Here is a 19,578-nt window from a genome sequence, read left to right as displayed (position 1 = left end):
AAGCACTCATTTAAGCCAAAACATGTCATGGGCCACATGCAAGCACTCATGATATGCAGTCGAGTAAATAATGCAAGAAACATTTCATAAGAAGCTTTAACAATAGTTTGGGGTCACTCACCTCTACGGCTCAGAAACCATCCATCATGTATCATTGCCTTGCTCAACTCCAAGCCTTAGATCACAAACCCAATGCAAACAAGTCCCTTCAAAGTTCGGACAGCACTTCCCCTACATTTGCTAACTTTTCTAGCCATCATGGCTTCATTATTACTCCAGCCAGTCCCAAAGTCACACAAATAAGTTCATCTAATATCCATTCAGCAAGCTCCAAGTAGTACAAAGACAAGTCAAGCTAGGGAAAAGTCCGGAAATGAAGGTTAAACTCAAAACCAGAAAAACAGTTTTGACGTCATAATGCGGTAATGGCACAACTCTCACTACAATTATCGGTTGGGGGTGTAAGACCCACCGTTTCGAAGCTGTGAAACAGGGATACAACAATGTAGAAGGTCACTCAATCCAGTTCCTAGCCTAACTAGGTCAAAAATTCTAAACACTAAACCAGAATCACCAAAACAGGTTTGCAAAACACAGAAAACTGTAATCGGTATATCTCAGTCCATACAAGTCCAAATGCCGAAATTCCAAAGGCATAGGTTAGCTAAGACATCCAGCTACATTTCATCAGAAGACACCAACTCCAAAATCCAAACCAATTCCAGTCAAAATGGCCAATTACTATCGCAGTTTTCGCATTCTGATCAAAGCAGAACAGCTACAGTAATTTCGGCATAACTCACTCTACACAAATCCAAATGACCTGAAATGTTACAGGCACCTCAAACACATCAATACATACAACTTTCATGTTTTGAGCAAAGTCCAATTCGGCCTCTAACCTTATGATATAAAACCGGACAGAATTAGGGGTTTATGAACCCTAACTTTCCAAAATTTATTCCAAATCCAAAATTGGTTGCAAATATCAATCATTTCCATCCACTAGAGTCATAACCCCTCATTATCAATCATCATAAACAACCACAACACCATAATCCAATTAAACCAGAAAAATAATCATAAAATTGAAAACTTCACCAAATGACTTCAAACCAAGATAAAAACCAGAAATTTCAGCACTCTAATCACTACTAATCATATCTTAAGCATCAATAGGTGTAGGTGGAAGTTTAAGCTTCACTTACCAAGAAACAAGAGAGAGAGAGAGATGTTGGCCACCTTAGACCTTCAAACAAACTTCACTACAACACTTACTAGCACTAGAAGAAAGGTTTTTATGGAGTAGAATCTAATCTAGGCTTTTGTTTGTGGGAGATTGAAGCAAATGGAGCTTGAAAGTTGAAGAAATGCACTTCCTTCTTGAGCTAGGGAGATCCGGCCACCAAGAGAAGAAAATGGTGATTTTTGTGCATTTTTTTTGATATTTAATCCTTTGGTCAAAAAAGTCAAGAAAGTGAATAGTAATTCTTAAAGTCCAACCAATGAGAATGTGACACTTGTCACCTCATTAAATGCATTCCTATCCTTTCTTTCTTCTCTCACATCAATCATTTCACACACTCTACTTGTCTATTAACACCCGATAAATTTTACACAGTATCCGGAATTTAACCTAATTGGCCGAATTTTTCCGAACTTTTCGCACTAGTGGGTCCCACGTCCAATATATATTCTTAATTTTTTAAAAACTCACTAATGCTAGAAAAATCATCTAAAAACTTTAGTTGCTCATAAAATCCACCCAGATAATATTTCTAAGCCAGAAATGCAAAAATTATGCAATTAAAGGAACTAAAACCCTAGGAAAATATTAGGGTTTTTACGGGTTCTCACACTCTTTTTTTTTCGGGGCGTCACAAATGAAGCCATAAATGGCTGGAAAATAGGAAAATACAAAGGGCGTGCTGCCCAAATTTACGCTCAAGGGCTAGGTAGCCATACTTGCAACTTGAGTAAGGGTTAAGAGTGATTACTACTTGAACCATTTAGGATATTTGCATCTTCTTTTACCGAGGTATATAAGTAAGGACTTGGCCAAACTTGTACCCTTGAGAAATAAAATAATGACTGCTCGGAATACGTTTTTCTTGTACTTTTGACTCAAATGGCATTTCCAAGTACAATGTTACAAAGTTATATTGTTTGAAAAGCGAGCGAGTGTTTCATGAATATTCTCCAAGTGAATTTCATTTTCTTGATTCTTATTCAACGAAACGTCTAAGTTTCGAATCTCAGTCATGTTTCAAAGTTCTCAAACTGAGTTTTATCGCAGATTTGGACTCCGAACCCGGAGTACAACCTGAAAGTGACCAGTAAAGGCACTATATCTTTTGGTGAGTGTTTTCAAATACCGAATTGAACTTGATACTTGTGTTTCATACGTGACCAATATGATTACATGTTATAACGTGAATTGTTAGGGCGAGGGTGTACTTTATCGCACTTGCCCTTACGTGATAAATACTTGTTTATTGTTGTAATTGATTTGATATACTTGTTTATGTGGTGCGCACTTCCTGGAATTCCAGAAACCCTGAGGCAAGTTACTCGAGTCGAGCCGGCAAGGGCATGGTCGATTGGGTAACAAACCCTGGGTCTCTTGATTGTCGAGTGGAGTGATATCTCTGCGACTAATCGGTATACTCGAGTATTACCACCCGTGTTTATTGAGGATTTTGGGCCCAGTAGGGGGGTTGAATGGTGGACGGAGAGTAGTGTAAGTGGTATTCTACTGGATTGGTTACTTACTTGAAAGTTAACGGAGTGTCAACTATTACGTGATCAATCTCCTGGTGTTGCAATGGGAATTTGGCTCCTGAGAGCCCTCCGTATCCTTATACCTTGGAATGATTATTGCTTATTGGATTGTTGATTCTTCTGGAAAACTTTTACACTCGCTCACTTTGAAATTTGCTACTTGAAATGTTATTGTTCACTCTTATGAACTTTTGATGCCATTAACTTGCTACGTTGATATTCGTACTTTTAAAATGGTCAATTTGTGTGACAGCCCCACCTTCCTCTAAGGCAAACCAAAGAGGTTAGCGGACTGCCTGCCCAACTCTCGTTAGGACAAACGGTGCCGTTTAGAACGATCTATTGCGTTCCTGAACTTATAAACGCACGTAAACAAGGCAAAAGGACAAAATAACCCAACATAAAAAAAATGAAATTCGGAGTCGGCCATGAATAGTAACCGACCCGTCAGAACGCAACCAAATATCGAACAAACATTCACATCTTGAACTTTAGCAAATACAATCCAAAGTGACATACAAAAGTTGTCAAAAGTGAATATATACACGGTTTGCCAAATTTAAAGTGAAAACGGTTTGCCAAATTTAAAGTGAAAACGGCCCTAAAGATACATTTAGGGTCCCACTTCATATACAATACAAAAGAGATATTCATCTAGTTCATTCAGCAACCAACTAGCAAGAATCATTCCAAAAGTATTCATATGCCTGTAAGGAAAACAAAAGGAACGGTGTGAGCTAATTGCCCAGTGAGATACTATCACTTAAGCAACCAAGTTCATGTAAACATAAAGCTTTTCATTTCAATATACCAAAAGTAAACAAAGGCACACATTAATGGTGGTGAAAAGGATACGGATGGCTCTCAAGAGCCCTTTTCCTAGTTTGCATTTCTTGATCGGACGTCATTGACACTCCGTCAATGTTCAAAAATAACCAACCGTAGACTCCACTTTACCTCCATTCCTTCCACCTAACATTCCCCTACCGGGCCCGAACTCCAAACACTTGCACTTTAGTATTACTCGAGTAAACCGGAATCGAGAGTCTCTCATACTACAAGATTCCATATAACATTGCCCCAAGGCACATTAATTGGCACGACCAAGCCCGCGCCGGCTCAATTCAATCAATTACCAATGGGGTTGAGCTCAAGAATAACAATTGTAGTCGTTGGAGACTCGTCCAAACGACACCAAGTCATGTATTTCATTTCATATAACATTTCATATAACATTCCAATAACTTTCCAATAACATGCAAAACAATAAGTGAGAGTGATAAAGTACACTCTCACTTCAATCAATTAACATTCAACATCTCAAGTTCAAGTATCAAAGTCATATAATAACACACAAGTGAGTAGTACACTCACCAAGCTCGCAAATGTGGTTTCATGCACTTCCATCAAAAGAACGTTGTGCACCACGGTCACGTCCTAAAACATGCAAACAAATACAATGAGACTCGATAACGAGTCATAAACCAAGGCCAAACATGACCCCAATAGGGTTCCATAAGCATATACAAACATTAAAGGAAACCAGAAATTTCGGAAATGTAACTAGCTTTGGCCCTAGAAAAAAAACAGTTTTTGTCCTCATTTTGCGGTAATGGCACCAATTTCACTACGATTATCGGATGAGGGTACAAGACCCACCATTTCGAAGATAAAAGACAGGGCTACAACATCACAGAATGTCACTCAACCCAGTTTTGAGTGCAAACAGGTCAAAAATGCAAGATACTACATAAAAAATGTAAAACAGATTCACTAAAACGTATTCTAGCGGAAACCTCATAACTCAGGCTCTCCAAGTCCAAATCCAGAAATTCCAAAACCATCTGAAAGCTAAGAAACAGGGTTAAATTTCATCAGAAGGCCTCAACAACCAATTCGGAAGCAATTCCAGCCAAAACAACCAATTACAGGCGCAATTCTTGCATTCGGGTAAAACCAGAACAGCAATAGTAATTTCGACTTTCTCATTCTACACTACTCCGATTGACCTGAAATTTTGTAGGCACCTCTAAAATGTCATTCCCTACAACTTTCATGTTTTAAGCCAAGGCCAATTCGGCCTCTAACTAGGAACTAAAAATTCAGGCAGAATGCTCCCACAAGAACCCTAATTTTCTGAAATTTCTTCCAAACCAGAAATTGGTTGCAATTAATCACTTTTTCCACCTCCTAGAGTCATTATATACCATTTCTAATCATCATAGATAGCCACACAATCATGCTTATATTAAAACAGAAAAAATCCCCAAAAATAATAAAACTTCATCACTTCAACCACAAATCAAGAAATAACCCATAAACTTGCATCTCATACTACCACTAAGCATGATTTAAGCATCAATTAAGGGAGGAGGGTGGTTCTTCACAACTTACCTTAAAACAAGAGAGAGAGAGCTATTGGACACCTTAACTTTCCAAATAACTTCACACAACAACTCACCAACACCTCCTTAAGTGGTTTTATGGAGCAAAATCAAGGTTGGATGGTTGGTTTTGATGATTTGGAGCAAGCTTGAAGAGTTTTCTTCCTTGTGCTTAGAGTAAGAGAGAGAGAATGAGAGAATGAGAGGGCCGGCCACCATGGAGGATTTTTTTGATGATTTTTGGGTCATTTTTAAGCTATTTTAACCAAATTGGTAAAAGGGTGAATAGTGTTCAAAAAGGTCAAACCACTCCTATGGTGACACTTGTCACCTTTTAATAAATACTTACCTACCTTGTCTCTCTTATACCAATCCACTTAGCACCCTCTACTTATCTCTTAACACCCGATAAATTAATTCCAGTATTCAAAACTTAACCTAGTTGGCCGAAATTTTCCGAACTTTTCGCACTAGTGGGTCCCACGTCCGGTATACGCTCTTAATTTCTAAAAATCCATTCGATACTAGAAAAATCATCTAAAAACTATATCTGCTCATTAAAAATATCTAGAAATTTTCCTAAGCACGAAAATGCAGAAAACAAGCCATGAAAAATATAAAACCTAGAAAATGAAAAATACGGGTTCTCACACTCTCTCCCCCTTAAAAGAATTTCGCCCTCGAAATTTCTTACCTTAACTCACGAAAAGTTCAGGGTACTTCTTTCGCATTTCTTCTTCCACTTCCCAGGTAGCTTCCTCTACCCCATGGTTTCTCCAAAGTATCTTCACTAACGGAATCTGTTTGTTTCTGAACTCTTTGACTTTCCGGTCAAGCACTTGGACAGGTTTTTCTTCGTAAGCAAGCGATTCGTCCACGTCCATCTCCTCGGGTTGTAAGATATGGGAGGGGTCAGGATAGTGCTTTTTTAACATCGAGACGTGGAAAACGTCATGAATTCTCGAGAGACTTGACAGCAGCTCTAGTCTATATGCTACCGCGCCTATCCTCTGCAGGATCTTGCAAGGTCCGACGAACCTCGGTTGCAATTTCTTTCCTCTACCCGCCGTGACACTCCGTAACGGTGTAACCTTGAGGAAAACACGGTCTCCAACTTCAAACTCCAAGTTTTTTCTTCGGTTGTCTGCGTAGCTCTTTTGTCGGCTTTGAGCAGTTTGGAGTCTTTGCCGTATCAACTTGACCTTTTATCGAGCCTCTTCCATCCATGGAATAGTGGTTGGATCTAATGCCTTTCTCTCGCCAACATCATCCCAGTAGATCGGTGATCGGCATTTCCGTCCATATAGTGCCTCGTATGGAGCCATTTGAATCGACGAATGGTAGTTGTTGTTGTACGCAAACTCTACTAAGGTCATGTGTTGACCACAGTTGCCTCCAAAATCCAGAATGCAAGTTCGTAGCATGTCCTCGAGAGTTTGAATGGTTCATTCCGATTGTCCATCCGTCTGAGGGTGATAGGTTGTGCTCAAGTTGAGTTTCGTCCCTAGAGTCTCCTGGAACTTTTGCCAAAATCGAGATACGAAACGTGGATCTCGATCGGAGACGATGCTCACAGGAACGCCGTGTAGCCTTACAATCTCGTCCATGTACAGTTGGGCCAACTTGTCCATGGAATACTTCATGTTCACCGGCAAGAAATGGGCCGACTTGGTTAATCGATCAACGATCACCCAAACAGCATCGTGTCCTCTTTGCGTCCTCGGTAAACCTGAAATGAAGTCCATGGTGATGTTTTCCTACTTCCACTCGGGTATCTCCAAGGGTTGTAATAAGCCCGATGGTTTTTGATGCTCTGCTTTAACTTGTTGGCAAACGAGACATTTTTGCACGTACAGAGCAATTTCCTTCTTCATATTGTCCCACCAATAATTTCCTTTCAGATCTTGATACATCTTACTACTACTCGAATGGATTGTATACTTGGATCGATGGGCTTCCTCTAGAATCTCCGTTTTCAACGATTCATCCTTCGGCACCACTATTCGGTTTTGGTATTTTAAAATACCCTCAGGACCAAAATTGAAATCAGTGGTTTCTCCTTTTTCCACTTTCTCTCCCCATTTCTGCACCAGTGCATCTTCCTTTTGAGCTTCTTTAATCCTTTCCAAGAAGGTAGAAGTCACTTTAATATTGCCAAAAATCACCTTATGGCTCCCAGGGCAGGGTTTCCATTCACACACGGAGTCTAACAATTCCCACTCTTTGATCATTAGACTCGCGACCTGAGCTTTGCGACTTAGGACATCGGCCACCACGTTTGCTTTTCCCGGATGGTAGTTGATGGTACAGTCGTAATCCTCCAAAAATTCCATCCACCGTCGCTGCCTTATGTTTAATTCCTTCTGTGAGAAAAGATACCTCTGGCTTTTATGATCGGAGTAAACCTCGAAAGTTACTCCATATAAGTAGTGCCTCCACTTCTTCAGAGCAAAAACAACTGCAGCTAGCTCCAGATCGTGGGTGGGGTAATTTTGCTCGTGGGGTTTTAACTTCCTCGAGGCAAAAGAGATCATATTTCGGTTTTGCATTAATACACAACCCAGGCCTTCTCGGGATGCATCAGTGTACACAGCATATCCGTCCACCCCGTTTGGTAAGACTGGAATTGGAGCCATGGTCAATTTTTTCTTTAATTCCTGAAAACTTGTCTCACTTCAGGCGTTCCATAAGAACCGACCATGTTTCTTCGTCAAATCGATTAGAGGACCGGCTAGTTTGGAGAAGTTCTTGATAAAACGCCGGTAATATCCAACCAGTCCTAGAAAGGTGCGGACCTCTGTGGGAGTTTTTGGCCTTTTCCAATTAGTTACAGCCTCAACTTTCGCCGGGTCGACTGAAATACCCTCTTGAGAAATTACGTGCCCCAGAAAAGCAATTTTCTCCAGCCAAAATTCGCACTTGCTGAACTTGGCATACAGTTGATGGTCTCTCAGGGTTTGCAAGACAGTCTTCAAGTGTTGCTCATGCTCTTCACGCAACACTTGCTCTTCACGGGTCTTGGAATAGACCAAGATGTCATCGATGAAGACTACTACAAATCGATCCAGGTAGGGCTTAAAAACCCTATGCATTAGGTCCATGAAGGCGGCAGGAGCATTGGTTAGTCCAAAGGGCATAACTGCGAACTCGTAATGCCCATATCTCGAGTTGAAGGTGGTCTTTGGAATATCCTCCTTTCTGATTAATAACTGGTAGTACCCTTGGCGGAGATCCAGTTTCGAGAAAATCACCGCTCCTTGCAACTGATCAAATAACTCATCAATGTAGGGCAGTGGATACTTATTTTTAATCGTAATATTATTCAGGCCCCGATAATCAATACACATCCTCAATCCACCATCCTTTTTCTTTACAAACAATACAGGAGTTCCCCAAGGAGACCCACTCTCTTGAATGAATCCCCGCTCCAAAAGGTCCTGTAATTGCAACTTTAGCTCCTTGAGCTCCGTAGGGGCCATTCGGTAAGGTGTCTTTGATATAGGTGAGGATCTCGGTAGCAGGTCTATTTTGAATTCAATTTCTCTTTCCGGAGGTAAGGCTACTAATTCATCAGGAAACACGTCCGGAAATTCCTTCACTATGGGCACATCCTCCACTTTCAACTTATCCGTGGGGGTGTTAATCAAAAAGGCCAAAAATCCTTGCGCCCCTCGACTTAGCAATTTCCTAGCTCGAATGCCCGAAATCAAAGCAGATGAGGCTAACCTACCCCTTATATCCAACCTTAAGGTCACCTCACCAGGAATGCGGAACTCTACAACTTTCGTTTTACAGTCCAGTTGGGCATTATACTTGGCTAACCAGTGAATACCCAATATCACATCATACCCTTTAATAACCAAACTTATCAAGTCCCCTAACAATCTTTTCTCTCCTACCCACACTTAGCAATCCCTATAAACCATACTAGTAACCAAACGTTGATTCCCGGTAGGTGTACTAACTTCTAGATTGTATGGTAAACTAGCAGGTTTTATATTGATGCCACACATGAAATCAGGGTTAACAAAAGAATGAGTGGCACCAGGATCAATTAAAACTTTGGCAAAATGGTGGAAAATAGGGATCGTACCTTCTACGACCTCTGAGGAATCCGAGACCTGTCGAGGTTCTATTGAATATACTCGAGCTGGAACTTTAGGTTTCGCCTCATTCCCCTTATTCGGTCCCGTATTGGTCTTGGACGTGGTTTGAGCTCCCTTTTCGTCTTGCGTTATGAGTGGGCAGGTAGCAAGCTGGTGGTCTGCACTTCCGCAACACAGACATTTGCCTCCTTTCTTCCAGCAATTGTCTTTAAAGTGATTCGGCTTTCCGCAGTACCCGCAAGGTCCACGAGAGGCCGAACCTGAGCCCCTCTAGAAGTTTCCACCTTGGCCTCTCCCGGCTGGGCTGCCCCTAGACTGAGCCCCTCTGCCGGAACCTGACTGTCGCCCACCTCTAGCTCCGCGTCCAAACTTGGAGGGAGTACCTTTGTCCCCTTGTCCAGAACTGCTTCCAGGAAAGCCCCGCTTCTTCGCCTGGAAGTTCCGGACTTGCAATCGAGCACTCTCTACCCTTTGGGCCTTGTAGACACCAAATTTTTGACTATTCTGTATTTCATTTTATTTTATGTTTGTCCTAAGTTTATTTCTTTGTTATTTTAGTAATAATTCATATCTGATTCCATGATTTAGTTTTGGGCTTTTGGTATTTTTGGATTATTATGGTCTATTATTTTTATTTTAGTTTATTTTGTATTCGTTTTCACCCTTTTAACTATTTATTTTTCATTGTAAGATTTTTTTTTAGCATAAAATTTGTCAAAAGAGAAAATTATTCTTTAAAAATATGTTTTGTTTCCTTTTACTATTTATTAATTAAAAAAAAAGAAGTAAGAAAAGGAAAAGGAAAATCATCATTTTAAAGAAAAAAAAAAAGAAAAGAAGAATTAATTAGCATGGCATTTTTACCTTTTATGCATAGTTCTGTTTTTATTATTATTATTATTATTGTTGTTGTTTATTCAGTTGTTTTTTATATTTCTGGAAAAAAAAAAAGCTGTGCGACACAAAATTGCAGCGGCTGGCAAGAATGCCATCGGATGGCTCCAGTTTTTCTGAAGAAAACCACCCTTCATCCTCACCTTTGAGGTGAGGGTTTTGGGGTGGCTGGTTCCTATAAAAGGCAGCCAAAAGGAAGCGCAGCCAGATGGAGAGATAGAGAGGTTTAGAGGAAAAGGAAAACAGAGACAACGGGGGTTTAAGGGAGAAAGAGCGAGAAACTAGAGAGTTGGGGGTAAGGTTGAGGGTTTTTGACGGCTGACAGACTGAAGGGGAGAGATTGGGAGAGTTTCGGGAGAAGAGAAACCCAGCAAAAGAAAAGAAAAGCCGCAAACGAGAGGGTGACTGCCATCAGTAGCAACTACGTGGTAGAGAGGAACCAGGAAGTCTGGGAAGGTGAAGCCGCGTGAAAAAGAAACCAAGCGAGAAGGAACCAAGGACAGGGGAAGCGACTTCATCAGCGCAAAAGGCACCTAGTGGGTCTTCATTTCCAGGAATAGTGTGCTTGTTCTGAGGTAAATCCTGTTTAGCTTCATGAAGGTTTGAATTCATCACATCCGTCTTGTTATTTACTTACGCATGCACCTGTTAGTTCATCTTGCTGTAGTTTCTGATGTTTTTTAAAGCTTTAGGGCAAGTAGATGTTCAATGATTAAATGATTTGGCTAAAAAGGTAGCAACTTTTGATGAATCTAGCTTTTGTTTGCCGCAAGTTTCCTTCTTTTCTGCATTTCTGTGATTGGAAACATGGCTAGATCTTCTGGAATTGGGCAATGTTATGAGGGTCGTCTGATTTTAAATGGGCTGAGATCATTACGGTGGGATTTGTCTGAGTTTTCTTTTCTTCTTCGCACGAGTAGACTTAGTTTTGATTGAAATGGCTGCAGAAAATGTCGCGTCCCACTTTTTGATGGTGGTGTGGAAGTAGTGTGTGAAATATGTATGTGAACGTGTGCGAAAGTGAAAATAAAGGCCGTGGGATTGTGAAATGCGACGGTTTGGCCAAATAAAGTTCAAAAAGGGTTTTTGGATGAAAAATGGAGTCGCCAGTTGGTATGGAGTTAGGGTGTACCAAGTCACCCAAAAATGATTTTTTGTTTTGTTTTTGAAAGAAAAAGTAAGCAAACCCTTTTGAAGAACTTTTAGGTCTACGCAACCAAAGAGAGGGATCGGGGGTCACATTTGATAAGGGAGAAGGCAAAGGCAACGCCTAAGGCACTCCCTTACCCTAGCCAAAGCTAGTTGCGTGACTTAGCCCCTACTTTTCCTAATTTTTCTACCCAAGGTACGTATCGCATGTTGGATATGACTAATGGATGCGAAAAGGAAAGAAAAATGCAATTCTAAACCTAAAATGTTTCTCATGAGGCTTTTAGGTCCCAACCACATGAATTGTGGTGGCCAATAAGGATAGCTCTCATGGAAGTCGTGATTAATGCAAGTGAGGACTCAAGTGCAAGTGTGCAAGTGTGAGAAAATAAAGGTGTTTGTGTGTGCAAATGAATAAAAATAGGATAGTAGATACATATAAATGCAATTGGGTGCCATTTGTGAGATAGAAAAATAAATAAGTGATAGGAAGAAAGTGGTGAGAAAGTGTAGATTGAGAAAAAGTCTAAGTAGTGAGAAAATGTGGCTAAAAGAGTGTGAATGTGATATAAAAAGAATGCAAGTGTATGACCCTAAGGGAATGCATCAGGTCGGGCACGGGAAGGACTCCTAACTTTACGACTTTGATTTTCCCTTGGATTAGAAGGAAGAACTAGCGTGCTAAGGCTATTTTGTAACCAAACTCGCTCGTTTCCCTTATCGAAAGGGGACTCCTCAAGCAAATGTACCCTATAACTAGCATGAGATGTAAAAACCTAAAATGAGGGAAAAAGGGTTAGAGGAGCATGCCAAATGATAAAACTAAGAAAAATGCATGAAATGTAGTGAACATGCAAGTATGCACTAACGAAAGGGAAATCCCTAAAGGTCTAGCGTTGGACTAGCCCTTTCTATGAATTCCTAACGGGATAATGAGCCACAACTAGCATTGGACTAGTGTGGTGACGTACATTCATCCATCACATTCATCTACGACTATAGAAAGCAAGTAGACATGCCAAACACCCATAAACACGTAGCACGTAACACTTAGCATGCTCGACTAAATGCAAAAGCCTAATAAAGCAAATTAACACATAGCCACAAAACAAATAACCAAACTAATGGACCTATTACATTTGCTAGCTAGGCACACGTCTTCAATAGGTCTTCATCAAATGCTCTCCAAGCCCTATCTATTACAAGCCAAGAGGTGTACACATACCCCATTAAAAGAATAACTTAATAAAAACAAGGGTAAATGAAATAAAGGAACTAAAGAAAAGCAAGGAAAGCAAATTAGACATGCAATTCTCACTTAGCACGTTGAATCACATAGGAGAGACAAAAAAGATAAAAGAAGCTATACCTCCCTCGAACTGGAGCCCTAATGGGGTGAGTTACTTATTTACCCTCCAAAACAAAAGAAAAGGTCAAGGCATCATTTTAATTGAGAAAATTAAAGAAAGTATGCAAACACAAGCTCGCTTGGTCAAAAAGCCCTTAAAATTATGAATTAAAAGCAATTTAAACAAAGCAAGGTGGCTAATTGAAGCAAGCAAGCAATGAAGTTGCAAAAAATAAAACTGCCAAGGACCCAATTGATGAAATTATTCAATTGGTTGGGTCATAGTGGAATAAGGGGAGACTTGGGGGGCCAAAGTGCAATTTTTGAAAGTTTTTCATGCATGCAACGTAACTTTCTTTGTTTCTGCTGATTTCTTCTTTCTGCAATTTCACAGTGTCGCGCCCCATTTTTTGATAAATAAATAAAATGATTTAAAAAATGTATTTTGTGATTGGAAAATGAATTGTGATTTAAAAGAAAGATGGGTCTAAATGGGACTTTTGAAAATGCGACGATTTGACCCAAGAAAAATAGTTCAAAAAGGGTTTTTTATATGAAAAATGGAGTCGCCACTTGGTATAGAGTTAGGGTGTACCAAGTCACCCAAAAAGTGAATTTTTAAGGAAAAAAGTAAGAAACCCTTTTGAACGACTCCTAGTCCACGCAAACAAAGAAAAAGGTTCGGGAGTCACATTTGACGAAGGGGAAGGCAAGGATAAAAATCCAAGGCACCCCTTCGACCTAGCCAAGGCTAGTTGCGTTGATTTAATCAAAGATTTTCTTGTTTTAACCAAAGAATTTATTACATCTGGATGCACTACATGAATGCAAACCCTAGACCTAGGGGTATTGGGGGAAATTTCTCTTCAAAGGTTGAGTGGTGCCAATCACATTAATTGTGAAGCCCAATGACGATCCTTTGAAGAAGTCACGAATAATGCGAGTGCGATGCAAATGAATGGAATGCATGTATGCAATGTGAGGACATGAGTTTGAAAAAAAAGTAATAAAAGGCAATAATATGTAAGTGAAAATGTGCACGTGAGTGGGCAAGGTGCGGTGTGTGAAATGATAATATGAAGTACATGTGTGCAAGTGATGATAAAAGTGTTCGTGTGTAAGTGAAGGGATAAAAGGTGTACGTGTGCAAATGAAGGGATAAAAGGTGTACGTGTGCAAATGGAGGGATAAAATGAAAGTGTAATGATAGAGTGGATTTAGAATGCATGAGCCTAGGGAATGCACGCATATTGGGTACGGGGAGACCTAAATCGTGACTCAATTTACCCTTTTGTAGAGGGAATACAAGCGTGCTAAGGCTTAGAAAAAGCCACACTCGTCTATATCCCATATTTAAGGGGACACTCAAGCAAAATGAACCCTATAGCTAGTATGGGATGCAAAACCTAAAATGAGAGGAAAAGGGGTTCGAGGATCATGCCAAATGATAAAACTAAGGAAAATGCGTGATATGCGGTGAACAAGCAAATGATGTATTAACGAGGGAAAAACCCTAAGGGTCTAGCGTTGGACTAGCCCATTCTATGAATTCCGACTAGCGTTGGACTAGTGGAAACGATAAAAGAAGCCACAACTAGCGTTGGACTAGTGTGGTGACGTACATTCATCCATTCCATTCATCCACACTATGGAAAGCAAGTAGATATACCAAATACTCATAAACACGTAGCACGTAACATTTAGCATGCTCGACTAGATGCAAAATCCTAATAAAGCATTTAACATATAACACATAAGCATGCAACCATTACATTTGCTAACTAAAACAAAAGGGAAAGGGAAAATGGACCAAATTACTTGCTACGCCCTATCTATTACAAGCCAAGAGGTGTACACATACCCCATTAAAAAGAATAATTTAATAAAAGCAAGAATGAATGAAGTAATGGAACTAAAGAATGGTAATGAAAGCCAATTAGGCATGCGATTCACACTTAGCACATTGGATCACATAGGAGAGACAAAAGGGATAAAAGAAATTATACCTCCCTTGAAATGAAGCTCTAATGGAGTGAAATCAACTTATTTACCCTCCAAAATAATAAAGGAGTCAAGGTGCCAATTTATTTGACAAATAATCACAAAGGATAAAAATAAACATGAATTTGAATCAATTAAATCATGTCAACAACCCACATTTAAGAAGTCAAAAGAAGAAAGGACTTGATTGCAAAAATTAATAAAGTCTTGGGGTCAAAATTAAAGAAAAATAAAGTTGAGGGGCCTATTTGCAATTAAATTAAGTACCGAATTGAAAGAGGTTGAAAAAAAATCTAGGGCCACAGCAGTTAAGGAGAAATTCAGGGATTGATTTGCAAAAACATTTTCTGGTTTCCTAATGGATCAGGCCACTTGGGCCTTTTTCTTCATTGGTTTGGGCCTGAGACCCTCCTAGCCCAATCGAAACTTAAAGCACAGGAAATGGGCCAGTCCACCATTTTGGCCCAAAACTAGCCAACCAAACAGGTGGACTTCTCCCTTTTAGCCCAGACCACAGCCCAAAAAAATAATAAACTAAACCCAAATCAAAATAGATAAACTCCCTGTCAAAACCCAATCCGAAAGTGTTAGATATCAATCTTCTAAGCCAAAAAAATTCAACAAAATAAACTAAAACACTTCCTTAGGCCCAAACAAAAAATAACCTCTTAGCCCAAACACTTATTTCATTAAACCCAACAAGATAAACAAATCAACAAAATTATTAAGCCACAATTGTGACCCACAATCAAGAATTAATCTATCCACAAAGTCACATAAAATACGCGAACATAGGATTAAACTTAGAAAGACAAAATTAGTTCGATTATTCCAAGTTTTGGGCCATAACAGAATAGGGGAAAACTTGAGGGGTTCAAATGCAATTTTTGACAAGCTTTTCATGCATGCTCTTCGGAAATTTCATACGAGACTTCAGGCAAACCATCGAAACTATCATTTCATACCACTTATCAACTGAACCATAAAAGATTAAAATGAGGACAAATGAAGAACAAATGGCAGACAAATGCAGCAACAGAAAAACAAAAACCAGCAACCAATCTCTTCGCAACATTTCTTCATTCAATTTAGATGCATTCAGGCCAAACAACCAAAGAAAGTCCTAATTGATTTGATAACTAGACACCAAGTGCAGGAACTTGGGACAAACGGGAGAAGATAGAACAAGACTGCTGAACACAACATGCAACAGAGCAACGTTAACATTCGTAACAACTTTGAACCCACAGATCTTCAAGAAAACAAATCCAAATCATAATATGAACAAAAACCTGAACACCACAGACATGATTCGTGTCTTCTTAGTTTGAGGCTAATGACTCTTCTAAACATAGCTTTGACAACATATATGTTCATGGCATTCCAGTCAAGTAACGAGCTAAGCAAGAACATTAAGCATCGCAATTTCAACAACTCAAGAAAAGGTTATTTGTCCGTACTGCTGCAACAATTACAGTGGCCTTTCATGAAGTTTTTCTTATCAGATTCCCACATCATACAAATCGTTTTCCAAACTAATGAAAATCATCCTAACTACCAGCCCCGGAATCATCAAAAAAAAAAACAAAACACAGAAAATCAGCCCAAATCTCCGCAAGCATCATGTGTTTCCTGATTCTTGAATGACCCAACAGAAGAAGAAAAAGAAAAAATTGCCCCAAGCCAAAACACGAAAAAAAAAAATAATGCCTTGAGAGTTTGAATGAAACTGAAATTCAAAAGAGAAGACAGCTTACTTTCATGAGAAACCCACAAGTATTTCCCCCTCCCAACCTTAATTCGAATTCATGCGATGGGAAACAAAAGGAACGGAAAAATTGCAAGGCAGCAATGCATCAAAAATTCTTAAACTTGGGGAAGGGAATTGGCCGACTTAGCCTCTATTTCTTCACACGAAAATGCAAACAAAATTTTCCAACAAGAATTTCAGCCAAAACATTTCGTCGAACAGGTTGTGAGCATTAAAATTTTCATCAAATTTTGCTCAATTGAAGTCATAATCAACCCAGAAATTGCACAGGAAATCAAGATTTCAGCCCAAATTAAACCCATACATCATGTGTATTCAGAAATTAAAACCAATTAACAGGAAAATTGCACAAAAAAAAAATGACGGCAGACCCATTTCAAAGCTTTACAAGAATTGAAATTTAAAAGGGAAAACAAATAGCTTACCGTGCTCCCGCTTGGTGATGATGGCAGACAGCAGTGGCAGTGGCAGTGGCAGTGGAGTGGTGGTGCCGGCATCTTTTCCTCCCTGAAGCCTTCTCTCCAGATTTTCCCCGAAGCTGCCGTCCCCTCTGTTTTTATTCCTCGGCAGCCCCTCTGTTTCATTTCTTTTTCTCTGCGTAGCCGAAGCCTTCACTCCCTCTCGGCTTTTTTCCAGTTAAGTCTCCTCTTTTTTTTCTTTTTTTTTTTTTTTGTTGCTCTTTCTGATTTCCCTTTCTCTGTTTTTTCCCTTCCGCGGCCCTTTCTCCAAAACTCAGCCGCCCCCCGGACCTCTGTTGCCCTCTGGTTTCGTTTCTCCCTTTTCTTTCTATTTTAGCCGAAGCCCCTTTCAGTTCTCTCTATCTTTTTTTTCAATTCTCAAAACCCCCCTTCTAAGCTAAACAAGTGTCCTCCTAAATGTTGTGTTGTCAATTAAACAAAAGGGACACTTGTCCCATGATTGTTTTGTACACTTGTTCAACATGCACACTTCCACCTATTTTTTGTCATTTTCATTCCTTTTCTTTCATTTTTCATTTTTCATCATTTTTCACTTTTTCTTCTTTTTCCTTTTTATTTTCATTTTCAAGAAATTCTATGCTAAAAACTTAAAAATAATAATAACACAAAAAACTAAAAAACTAAAAAGTGAAAAAAAACGAGCACAGACTAAAAAATAATTAGTAAATGAAATTACACCAAAATTTGGTGTCTACAGTTTGCCCCTCTTTGTCTGAGTTTTGAAAAAACTTGAGACAAAGAAGTAGACACCAAATACTTACCTGTGTTATTCGGCTGCGAATGATCTCAACGAACTAGAATTCTAAAATGGGACTGACCCAAACAGAAATTTAAACGGGACTGACCCGAACAGGAATTTAAACGGGACTGACCCGAACAGAAATTTAAACGGGACTGACCCGAACAGGGACTGACCCGAACAGAAATTTGACCCGAACAGGAATTTAAACGGGACTGACCCGAACAGAAATTTAAACGGGACTGACCCGAACAGAAATTAAACGGGACTGACCCGAACAGGAATTTAAACGGGACTGACCCGAACAGAAATTAAACGGGACTGACCCGAACAGAAATTAAACGGGACTGACCCGAACAGAATTTAAACGGGACTGACCCGAACAGAAATTAAAACGGGACTGACCCGAACAGAAATTAAACGGGACTGACCCGAACAGAATTTAAACGGGACTGACCCGAACAGACCCGAACAGAAATTAAACGGGACTGACCCGAACAGGAATTTAAACGGGACTGACCCGAACAGAATTTAAACGGGACTGACCCGAACAGAAATTTAAACGGGACTGACCCGAACAGAAATTAAACGGGGCTGACCCGAACAGAATTTAAAACGGATGAATTGAAGTGAGATGGAGTGTTGGTGGGATTGACTCATGTTTATTGGTGATGCAAATGAAAGGAGTGAAATGAAGTGTTAATGGGACTGATCCACGTTCCAGTGGTTGTGAAAATGAAATGTCTTGACAATCGGACAGTGGGATCAAACCCGAACCTGCCGTGATGAACTTGATTTGATTTTTGATTTTTCTTTTCCTTTTTTTGATTTTTTTTTTTTGATTTTTTTTTGATTTTTTTGATTTTTTTGATTTTTTTGATTTTTTTTTTTTTTTTTTTTTTGAGAAACTTTCCAAAGATAATTTGCCCCAGTATGAAGAATTGGTCAGTGGGAATCGGTCAGTTGTATAAAGCACGGTCAGCGGGATAAAACCCGGTCCTGCCGAGATTGGCGGGATGAAACCCGGTCCCAATTGATAAAAGCGGTCAGCGGGATAAAACCCGGGCCTGCCGAGGTCGGAGGGATAAAACCCATGCCCAACGAAAATAAAAGCGGTCAGTGGGATAAAACCCGAGCCTGCCGAGAGAATTGGAGGGATAAAACCCATGCCCAATGAAAATAAAAGCGGTCAGTGGGATAAAACCCGAGCCTGCCGATGTTGGCGGGATAAAACCCAGTTCCAACGTGATAAAAGCGGTCAGTGGGATAAAACCCGAGCCTGCCGAGGTCGGAGGGATAAAACTCGTGCCCTACGAAAATAAAAGCGGTCAGTGGGATAAAACCCGAGCCTGCCGAGGTCGGAGGGATAAAACCCGTGCCCTACGAAAATAAAAGCGGTCAGTGGGATAAAACCCGAGCCTACCGAGGTCGGAGGGATAAAACCCGTGCCCTAACGAAAATAAAAGCGGTCAGTGGGATAAAACCCGAGCCTGCCGAGGTCGGAGGGATAAAACCCGTGCCCTAACGAAAATAAAAGCGGTCAGTGGAATAAAACCCGAGCCTGCCGAGGTCGGAGGGATAAAACCCGTGCCCTAACGAAAATAAAAGCGGTCAGTGGGATAAAACCCGAGCCTGCCGAGGTCGGAGGGATAAAACCCGTGCCCTACGAAAATAAAAGCGGTCAGTGGGATAAAACCCGGTCCTGCCACCCAATTGGTCAAGAAATTGAATTTGATTTGTCAAGGAACAAGAAATTTGATTTTCCAAGAAACAAGAATTTGAACTTGATTTTTGATTTTTGAATTTTGAATTTTTTCTGATTTTTCGAGAGAATCTTTTTCAAAATAATTTGCCCTCAGTGTAGGGCCCTTTTCCCTTCTTTTTCTCTTTCTTCGGCATCGGCCTTCCACGTCACCAGATGCTCTT

Source organism: Coffea arabica, chromosome 5c, assembly GCF_036785885.1.
Source record: "Coffea arabica cultivar ET-39 chromosome 5c, Coffea Arabica ET-39 HiFi, whole genome shotgun sequence".
In the NCBI taxonomy this organism is placed as follows: Eukaryota; Viridiplantae; Streptophyta; class Magnoliopsida; order Gentianales; family Rubiaceae; genus Coffea; species Coffea arabica.
Note: the sequence above shows the minus strand (reverse complement) of the source record.